We start from the raw sequence: 11733 nt of genomic DNA on the forward strand, positions 1-11733 counted from the left end.
ATTTGCATACAAAGAACTAGGGGTGTGCATGGACCACTTTGGATGCCACTTCGGATCTTCTGAAGCTGCCCAGCTCTGCTTCGGACCAATTTGGACCTCCTCCGCTTCGACTCGGATCTGAATCATTTGTTTTTGACTTTGACTTGCATGGGAAAACACAAATGGCCATAACTTTTTCATTTTTAAGACACATACATGAAATTTAGGGTCCTCTCAGCACCCCTGGAGGGGACTCCACCTGACAAATTTCCGACAGTTTGGCCCAGTGGTTTTTGTGCTAGGCGGAGTTAAAATTTGATTTTTTCCACAAAAACTCTCAAAGCAAAGAGCCATAACTTTTCACTGTTTCCACAGAAGTGCTTGACATATGGGCCTTCTCAGCCCCTTGGAGGGCATCCCACCTGCCAAATCTCTGCCAAATCTCTGGAGGGGACTCCACCTGACAAATTTCACCCCTGGAGGGGACTCCACCTGACAAATTTCAGACAGTTTGGCCCACTAGGTTTTGTGCAAGGTGCAGGTAAAATGTGCCATTCTCAGAAACTCAAACCAAAGTTCACAAAGGGATAATCAAGTTAGGTATTGAAGCGGTGAGGAGGTCACTGTCCCTAAACTCTGCTGTATGTTTCTGTGAAGTGCAAATAACCCCTTTCCCCTAGTAAGTACTACTTATTCACAGTCAATAATCTCAGGGTCTCTTTGGCTGAATTGCCTGGGAAAACACTGGCTGGTCGGCAGGAAGCAAACAAAGACTGCAACCCTGCCAGGTGGGCACATGGACTTGAACAAAGCGCAACAACTGTTGTCTGCTGACTGACAGAGGCAGGAAGCAACACAGCAACCCTGCCAGGAGGGCACAGCAGCACCTCGCCCGCCTCTGCCGCTGCCAAGACCCCAAAGATGCCTCATATTGGGCTGGCTTACTTTGCAACACACAGTGTAGTATTATATTATTTAAATAATAGCTGTTAATGTGTTTTGCCCACTGTTTTTGGAAATGTGGATTGTGTGTACTCCTTTGTCACATACTGGTTGCTTGTCCACATAGCACAGGGCACACACATATGCACACACACACGAGCAAAAGAAAAGCAAACACTAAACTACAAGCAAAGGGTGGTTGGGGGGTACTAAATATAATCTTTACAGAAGAGAAAGGGGGTTTTATTAGGGAAAAGAGTTCAAAATGGGAAGGGAAGGAATACAGGAATTGAGAAGGGGAGGTGGAGGGGAGCCAAGAACAAGGATATTTATAAAAAAAATCTAGTCAGAATCAAAGTGAGGGCAAATTGTTGAGAAAGAATTGAAAAGGTGGGGGGGGGGATAAGCAACTACAGTGAAATTTTCTGGATTTTTAAATGAACAAACAACAAGAATGATCAGTAAACCTATTACAGGAGGGTGGGGTGGGGAGGCACTAACATAGCTGTCATAGCATGGGAAGAAAGTAAAACAAGGATTCATGGAACTAAAAATGGTTCCTCATGATTTCATATGATTTTTTAAGGGGAAGACCCCCCAAACCACCATCCAATCACAGAGCACATCTGCCTCCATGGACTGAACCAGAAAAGTCATGAATGCACCACTTGTTGGCACAGCCATGGTGCAAAAACAGGGATCCAAGGGCTAAACAACCCTCGCATAACCCACACTTGCTGGGTTTGCATGACATGACAACCCCAGAGCGGGGGTTGAATATGCAAAATGGTGGCTGCACACACCCTGCATGCCCTGCAGCTTCACTGTGGGTTAAATAAACCACAGTGTGTTGCTGGGTCGTGTGAACTGGCCCAGTGTTCTCAAGTAATGCACTCCAGACTAAGGGTGTCCTACTGCACGCTCGTGATTGGTCACTCATGGAAGTTTGCGGGTCCTTTACATGATGTTGTAAACTTCCAGGACATCTCCTGAACATTTCCCCCTTTATCCCACTTTCAAAAAGATCAAAGATAAGCTAGTAATAAAAGTCAATGGTGCCATATCAGCACTGTGTAATGCTGGTGTAGCACTATGAACTTGCCGAGGAAGGACTTTCCTTGATTCAAACCATGCGTCTGCCATGTAAACACTTGAACACATTTCTCAGTTGCAGGCCAATCGGAGGGAGAAGAGGGTAAAATGCCTCCCTGCAACCAAGGGAGACAGATCTAATCCCCCCCATGCTCAGAATCAATATCCTCTGTTGATTCAGAGTACTCCATTAAGTTGAATGGGGCTTACTCCCAAGTACGCGTGCCTAGGACTTATAGCACAATCTTCCATCTATTCAGAAGTAAACTGTAGCTTTCCTGGGGGCAGTGAGGAACCAATACAGCACAAGTTAAGTAAAAACAAGACTCCCCCACTACCACCACGCTCCTTTGCACTCATGCTAGGGAGGGAGGGAAGCACTCCCTCGATTCAAACCACATGTCTGCCATGTAATGGAGCCCATTCTAATCCTGCAAGGAAGCAGGAAGCAGAAAGCCCCAATAAGGATGCGGGGGGGTTTGCTTAATGTAGAGACACCCTAAAAGGTGTTCTTAGCATTGCTTGTGAAAAACATCCTGTACTTTGGCCCTCAGAACTGGAGCCTTCTAGGAAATTCCCCCAGTGCACATTAAACTAGACAATGTGGCAAAGTTTTGCCATTTTATAAGAAAAGAGTGCTGTTCAACAGGTACTGAGGCGAGCAGATATTATTCATCACACTGGAAGTCTATGCAGCTACTGGGGACAACACAATTCAAGACAAGGTACAAATAGCACATGAATCAACATGGCTAGTTCCCCTTACAACCTTGAGAATTCTCTGTGTATCGCAAAGGGCCAGGGAGCACTCTACATTCCTACAGGGGCAATGATGTCCTCCCTTTGCCATGTCTCACCAACCGAGAAAAAAACAACAACCTTGAGCCAATTCTGTAACTCACATCACTAGTCAACAGTGAATTGGGCACATGAGAGAGGAGGACTCAAAGAACTGCTTCTCCACGTAGCTGGCTGGGATGCCTACTTGGGAACATTTGGGCTTTTGGCCTGAATTGACTTTTGTTCTGCAAGTCCTAAAATGCAGGATATTGACCCACAAATGAGACAAAGCCTAATGAGCAACTAATATGTCATAAAGGCAAAAAAGAAATCAGAGAACGCTATTAGGGAAAGCAGAGTCAAAATTGGATAGTCCTCATGATGAGGGATAATTGGGAGGTATATAGGAGCATTTGTCAGTTCTGAAAGGGCTAACTCCTGGGTTCTCTCAACAGTCATACCTTCCATCTGCATTGCACAGTGTCCATTAGGGGATCTGTTTACATTCACTTTCCTAAAAGTGAAAAGAGGGAGGTCCTTTTTAAAATAAATGCTTTTGTTTTATTTGAAAATGGCCTCTGTTAATACAGATCATGATAGGATTTTGGAGACTGGACCGTGTTTCCACAACAATGGAAAGAGGAGTGATTGGGGGAGTACTGGATTTTTTAAAAGGAATCAGCTTTGCTGTGGTTTGGTCCATGCAGGGCTCCACGAGCAGGTTCTGTGCACCAGTTAAAATCGCTTTACAGAACATACTTCCTGGTGGGGGTGGGGGTTGGAGTGAATGTCATCTGACTGGCAGGGGCTGCTCAACCAATAAGGGAGACTTCCCCCCTCTCCCCTTTCTCCTTTCCCCTGAAAGTCCAGATGCACCTGCATTTCAGGAGCAAGCCTCATTGATCACAATGGAAGTTACTTCTGAGTAGACACACACATGCTTGTGCTGGGAAAGTGGGGGGGGGAGAACAGTAAACACAAAGATGGAAACCAGCCCCCATTTGAACCCACAGGATCTCTATTAAACCAAACAAAGGAGAATCGGAGCCTTGAGTTCGCACTTTACCGCACTTAGGGAATTAGGCTTTAAACTCTGCCATGTCAACTGAGGGGGATCTCTGTAAGTTCTGATGTGGACATTCAGAGGGCAAGCCTCATTCAGCACAACGAAGATTAAACCATAATAGAAATTCTTCCCCCAAAGCATTCATTTTGGCCAGTCCCTTCCTCCTCACGCCCTTTACCAGACAAAATAACATATCACATGTAACATTTTGCTACAGCAAATTTCCATTTTAAGACAACAAAAATTAATGGATGTCCCATAATATGTTGGTATTTTTCTCTGACGATGTACTTCTGTATGGAGAAGGAAAACTTCTGACAGTATTCAGTCATGTAAACTGTTGCACTGGTGACAATATGACAACTGGAAGTACTAAAGGCACATCTCCGTACTGGCTATAAAGCCTGAGTGATATTGCTAATCTATGTTCTGTAGACTTCTTAACTGGAAGGGCATAGTCTCAGCATTACCATTTCCATGTTCAAGTGCAAGAGTGGGCAGAAAGTAGATCTCCAGATGGTTTGGACTCCCAGCATTCCTGACCATTGGCCATGTTTGGCAGGGGCCTCTGGGAGCTGAAGTCCCAAACATCTGGAGATATATCTTCTGCCTACCCCTGTTTTACTCCATTGAACATAAGGATATAAGAAGAAGCATGCTGGTTCAGACCAAGGTACATCTAGTCCAGCATTCTGTTCACAAAATGGCCAGCCAGCTACCCACGGAAAACCCATAAGCAGGACATGAGTGAAACAGCACCCTCCTACTCATGTTCCCAGCTACTGGTGTACACAGGCATACTGCCTCTGATACTGGAGATGGCATATAGTCATCTGGACTATATGGTGGCCATCACTGCATCTTATGGAAATGAATTCCATAGTTTAACTATGCACTGTGTCAAGAAGTACTTCCTTTTATCTGTCCTGAATCTCTCACCATTAAGGTTCATGGGAGGACCCCAGGTTCTAGCATTATGGGAGAGGGAGAAAGATGCCTCCCTATCTACTTTCTCCATCCATAATTTTGTACACTTCTATCGTATCTCCCCTCACTCACCTTTTTTTAAAAAAGCTAAACAGTACCAGATGTAACCTTTCTTCATAGGGGAATCGCTTCAGACCCTTAATCAGTTTAGCTGCCCTTTTCTGCACTTTTTCTACTCTATAATATCCTTTTTTAGATGCAGTAACCAGTACTGTACACACAGTATTCCAAGTATGGATGCACCATAGATTTGTATAAGGGGAGTATGATCTTGGCAGTTTTATTTTCAGTTCCTTTCCTAATTATGCCTTTTTCACAGCAAGGGCTGACATTTTCACTGAGCTGACCACCACAACCCCAAGATCTTTTTCTTGGTTGTTCACTGCCAGCTCAGATCCCATCAGCATATATGTGAAGTTGGGATTCCTTGCCCCAGCATGCATCACTTTACACCTGCTTACATTGAACCACATTTGCCATTTTGATGCCTATTGTCCCAGTTTGGAGAGATCCTTTTGGAGCAGTTTACAATCCCTTTTTGTTTTAACCAATTTAAATAATTTTGTGTCATCAGCAAACTTGGACACATCACTGCTCACTCCTAATCTAAGTTAGTTCAAGAGTGGATAAAGAAATGCCACACCACCACTCTCTGTTGCATATGTAGCTTGGCTGACTCTCTGCTGTAGCTCTGACAACTCTTATGATATAGGCCCTGTTCACATGTAATGCTGGCAAATTGTGGGTTAATTAACAACTAATTGTACAGTAACTGTGGATTGTTTAACCATGATTAACCTATAATGTGTGGGTTTGGATGTCACAGAGCAACCTCTGATCAGCCCAATCAGAGGTTGCAGAGCAAAATGGCGATGGCAAGTATTGTAGCAAAATCATGGATTAATTAACCCACAATTTATTGCTGTTATGTGTGAACCAGGTCATAGACTTGCTGTCCAGGGCCTACACCATGGGTCAGCGTCATTGGGCACCTACTGGGGCCCACAGCCCTGAAGGGGCCCCACTGCTGACTCCCTAGAACCTACCCACCCTGCTGCTCATCTTTACTGTCTCTGCCTGTTCACCTGCCCCTTTCAAGGATATAAGCAATGACAAGAGTAAGGAGCATCCCCCTCAACTTGCCATGTTCTCTGCCTTCGGACAGTTGCACAGATTGGGCCAGTCAGGCAGCAGTGACATTGACAAGAAGGAAGTTGAGTAGTGTGGTCATGTGTCCTCTTTTACAGAGGACAGTCCTGTATTTGACAGTGGCCTCTGCTTGAAGGGCTGTCTAGTCCCTGTCCAGTCCAAGTCCGGTTTAAAAATAAAGTACCATAGGAAAGGAAAACCCAGGGGCCTTGAAGTTACCTATCAACAGTTAGCACCTGGACAGCAAACTGAGCAGGCAGCACATAGGTCATCAGGGGTGTGTTTCCACAACAATGGAAGGAGAAGCGAATGGAGGAATACTGGATTTTTTTTTAAGGAATCAGCTTTGCTGCGCTTTGGTCCATGCAGGGCTCCCTGAGCAAGTGCTCTGCTTCAGTAAAAATCAATACACGGAACATATTTCAGGGTGGGGGTGGGAGTGAATGTCATCTGATGGGCCGGGGCTGCTCAACCAATAAGACAGGCTTTCCCCCCGCCAGGCTCTCCCACCCCTTTCTCCTTCCCCTTGAGGCTCCAGATGCACCTGCATTTTAGGAACAAGTCTCACTGACCACAATGGGAGTTACTTCTGAGAAGACACACATATGTTCATACTGGGAAACGGGAAACACCTTTTGTCTCAATAAAAATCACTCTTTCTCTCTCTCTCCTCTCCCTGCACCTGCATTAAGTACTTTCTTAAAGCAACAATCATTAAAAGGACACAGTGTTCTCCCTGCTGAACAATCCCCTTCTCTCCCTTTCTCTCTGTCTCTCTTTCTCTCTCCCTCCCACACATTTCTTACTTCATTAAATAAACAATCAGTAGAGGAGGAACACAGTGTTGTAGCTGCCGTGCTGGATCAATCGAAGCTTCAAAGCTTTGACATTAAGGCTCCAAAATGCATTATTTCGATTCATGGGAATCTCAGCGACCCCCTGGAGTGCGCATTTTGGGGACAAGCCTTACTGAGCACAATGGGATTTCCAAGTAGACACACATATGCTTGTGCTGGGAAAGACAGCAGTAGAAACACAGGGATGGGAAACCAACCCCCCTTTTTACCCAATGCTGCGCAGGATCCCTATAATGAAGGTGTGAAGTAGTTACTTCCTAAGGCAATAAACCAAAAACTGGAGACTTAGAGCCCCGAGATCACACCTTACAGCCTTTAGGGAAGTAGTGCTTTAAAATGTGCTATTTCAATTGAGAGGGATCTCTGTAAATGCTGATGTGCGCATTCAGGGGGTAAGCCTCATTGACTACAATGGGAGTTACTTCTGAGTAGACAGTAATTGGTTTGTGCTGGGAAACACAGGAACAGGAAACACCCCTTGACCAGGGTCACGATGAAAGGCACACCCCTGGGCAGGGCTAGCATACCCGAGGTCAATGCAGGGGTTGGGGCACACAGCAACTATACCGTGGAGAACCCAACTTAAGGAAAAGAATCGGACTTTAACCAGTCTCAGGAAATCCATTTTTTCCGTGATAAGCTCCAGGGTGGCTGCTGGATGGCCACGACGTTGTGTATCCATAACAACCTCCAAACGCAGCCAGCTTGGAGTGAATCACTTTGGGAGAAACCCCCCTGGTCACAGTCTCCCCCTCTTTGGTGAGATGCACTGCATTTCTCTAAATTTGCATTCAGGTATATAAATTAGCACATGCAAATTTTATGCAAATCTATCTTTTTTGGTCCTGTTTTTTTCATTGATGCCTTTCCCTTTTTTGGCAATGCATAAGTGGCCACCCTCAGGTTGGGCCTGACAGAGGTATATCTTGCCCAAGGGCCGCCCATAATCTGGAGCTAGCAATGCATATGCTTTATATAAATCAATCAATCCCATTTTCAGACTAAATTTCAACTTTCTGTTTAACACAGAAGTCCTATAACAATTTTAATCTCCAGTCCCACCCGCAGTGATTGAGGCCCTGTATCTGGAACTGACAGAGCTGTCTTTAGCCCCCCCAAAACAGAAATGTCATCTCTAGGCCTATCGGTCTGGAAAGTTTTTATTTTGTTTGAACATTAACACAAATTTTAAGTTGCCATGAAAAGGAATTCAGTTGAAGTGACCAGAAACAGCAGCGAGAAGAGATGACTGAAATCGGCATTTGAGAGGTTAACAGAGCTTTCTAAAGAGGAAGCAGGTTTGTCTCCTAGACCTCCACTGGAAAATATTAAAACAATAAAAATAAGAAGCAGCAGAGTATGTTTTTGTAAAGAAGCAAATTTCCTGCCTGCTGTGGCTCTGATAAATTTCAGTCAGGGATGACAGGAGAAGTTGGGGGGGGGAGAAAAACGAGACTTCCTGGAAAACCAGACAGGCTAGAATTAATTGAGGACATCTTCATCAGCAGAACAGCTGGTATGGCCTAATCATCAGCAAAAAAGGAGAGAGCCATAAACTGAACAGGAAACAGAGAAAAGCCTGAATCAAACTTTCAGATTCCAAATAGTAAAACATCACAGAGCCAAAGCCTTCCTGAATTTCAGGCAAACACCAAAGGAAGTGCCCGTGGCCTGAGCAATAAAGCAGCCCCACAACGCTACCGCTTTTTATGCCAGCTGCCAGCACCCGTTCAGCAGTGGGTGGCTGCCTGACAGGGCTGCTGCCGGATGGCCTTTACAATTCAGGATGAATCATAAGGGCAAAGGATTTCTGCAGTCTCCAAACAAGCAGTATAAGTCACCAGGTTACAGAAGCTTTTTAGAGTTTATAGCAGCAGCACCCTTTCAAAAGATTTCAAACAGTACTTGGAGAAATTGCAGAAGTTAATACTCACAACTTTGATAAGATTTGGGCCATAATCCTGTGCACACCTTCATGGAAGTAAACCCCCTTGGACTCAGTGGGGTTTATTTCTGAGAAAATAGATGGCTTTCTGGGAGTCCCCTAGACTCAAATCCAGAAATACTAGGAATCTATGCAGCTGCTGTCATGCCTGTAATAATGACAAATGCTACAAGAAGAGCTCTCTCAAGGAATAGACACTACCCCTGTGCAAGTGTTCTTACTTATACATACGGGGTTGGGAGGAAAGAATTGTGATTGTGGTAGCAGGGCCTACCCCTTTCACACATAATGTATTTTTCCAGCATCCCCGCCATCATTCAGTTGTTTGGTGTGTCGTGAGTTATTTCTAAGTTGGTTGGAGGTGATGCCGTTCTGTTGAACAGAACTTTTTTTTTTCTGTGCCGTTGAACTCTGACTGCACAGGCTGGCTGAACCTGCCTCCCACATGATGCCCAGGGCATAGTCTGAAGGCACATGAGGCAGCCACCGTGCCGGAGCTAAGCAGGTCTGGGTCTGGTCAGTGCTTGGAGGGGAGACCACCTATGAACCACATGTAGCCACCTTGAGTTCCACAGTGGAAGAAAGTTCCCTATAGCTTAGGTGCATAGCAGGCTAAGCGCATAAACCTCAACCTTGTAATTTCTACATCAGAAAAACGAAGTTTACAGATAATGTAAGTAGAGTCTACATCTGTAGGTGAACTTCTGCAGGCCTGCATCTCTAGAGGTCTCCTCTACTTCAGAGTCACTACCTAAGGCAGGGGTTCAGAACCTCTTTCAGCCCAACGGACAAATTCTGTTTTGGAGGAGCTCTCCATTCTGGTGCTGGGTGGGGCCAAAGGCCGAAGGGGCAGGGCCAAAAATACTAGCGTATTTTGGCTTCAAGCTCTCGCTGCCAGTAACTACATCTTAGCAGTGGCATTTTAACCTTTAGAATGGGGGTGGGGGAAACTGCACAAAAGCTGGGAAACCACTGAATGACTGGTGGTTGAAGGGGGGGTGGGGACAGGGGAAGGGGGCAGAGCCATATGAAGAGCCCCGAAGGGCCAGATTTCGATGCCAGGAGGGCTAGTTTGACTTCTGGGCCTGAAGTTCCCCATCCCAGACCTAAGGCAGCAAGAGACCTTTTGGAACGTGGCACCATGTGTCAGCTAGGTTCAGTCAATTTGTTTCAACGGCACAGAAAAAAAAAGTTCTGTTTGGCAGAATGGTATCTCCTCCATCCAGCCTGGAACTAACTCAAGACACACCAAAAACTGAATTATGGTGGAGATACTGGAAGATACAGTATTCCTTGGCTATCTCCCTTGTGCTTTATAATTTGAGCACAGAGATGATGCCCAGTGAAAAGGAGAACTGTATAACTGACTATCAGAAAACAGAGGTTCTTCTAGATCCCAGGAATTCTGATTTACAGAAAGCCATGGAGGGAGCAATCCTATGGCCACTAGGCAGCAGCTAAATGGCCATTGGATATTGTCTTATCCAGGAACTGACCTCGGAACCCATGCTGTGAGGTCAGTTCCCAGAGAACCGACCTCCCCTCACTTCTGCGCTGCCTCCGAGGCAGCCCCATCCTCCGCGCTCACAAGAGGAGTGCAGAGTGGCCGAAAGGGGGCATGGCTGGGGGCGTTCTGGGGCAGGGAGGGCATGACTGCCTGTATGACACATCCTATTTGTCGTACAGCAGCCTCCTCCCTGGCTCTGTCCTCCCGCAGCTAGACAGCCTCAATTGGCTGTCTAGCCAAAAATGCAGGGCAGGAGAAGCGTGGAGGGAACGATCCGCTCTGTGCTTTTCGTGCCCTGTTTTGGATAGGTGGGTTCAGAGGCGGCCGCCTATCTGGATAGGATTGCGCCCTAAAACTCCTACCCATCTTGTCACTTATTTGCTTTGTACATTCTCTGACAGTCAGCACCATCTGGGCCAACCTTACCTTGAGGTAGAATGTGGCAGATATCTCTGGTCACCCTAAAACAATAGGGATTACATATGTTAAAAACAACAACGTTTAAAATGTTATTTTGTGTGTATGTGCACACTCAATTGCAATGATGGTGTGTGTGTGTGTGTGTGTGTGTGTTCTAAAAGGTAACTGAAAGGGAGTACAACCTAAACAAATGACTTTAATAATGTGTTTTCTCACACTGTCAACGATGGTGGATGGATTTCTGCACACCAACAATATTGGGAAAGACAAGCATCATGTCTAGGAAGGCACCATTTAGATTTTCTCCTTCAGACATAAACAAATATGATAGGCCAATTGATATGGACTGAAATGTGCCTGTTAGAGATGGTGGCACTTTAGTCTAGTTGCATCTACTGGAGGTAAATTCTTCATTTGACCTATTCATCCCTGATCCACTCATGAAATAAATGATGATGCGTCAGCTGTGAAAAGTGTTGGGGAGCAGGGTGCAGGGGAGAATACCTTTGGCATTAGTTACTGAAATATAGTTGGGTAAGAGCTAATACAGAGCCTCGTGTGGCGCAGAGTGGTAGACGGCAGTATTGCAACCGAAGCTCTCTGAGTTCGATCCCAGCTGAAGCTGAGTCTCGGGTAGCTGGCTCAGGTCAACTCAGCCCTCCATCCTTCCGAGGTCGGTAAAATGAGCACCCAGCTTGCTGGGGGAAAGGTAGTCACGACTGGGGAAGGCAATGGCAAACCACCCCACTACAGTCTGCCATGAAAATGCCAGCGCAAGTGGTGTCCCTCTCTAGGGGTTAGCAATGACCCGGGGCTTGCACAGGAGGAACCTTTCCTTTCCTTTTCAAGAGCTAATATATTTTCAAGGAAATTCTGTCTCCAAAGGCTTCAGAATTTAATCACTTTGTTGAATTTGAGCTAGCAGGTGTTTAGTCCCCACTCATTGTCTTTGGTTTCGGTGGCATGTGGTTGAACCACATCCCTTTGAGGCATCAAACATTTTACTCCT

The sequence above is a fragment of the Heloderma suspectum genome, chromosome 4 (genome assembly GCF_057233095.1).
Source record: "Heloderma suspectum isolate Gila_16-S chromosome 4, 16-S_ref, whole genome shotgun sequence".
NCBI lineage: Eukaryota > Metazoa > Chordata > Lepidosauria > Squamata > Helodermatidae > Heloderma > Heloderma suspectum.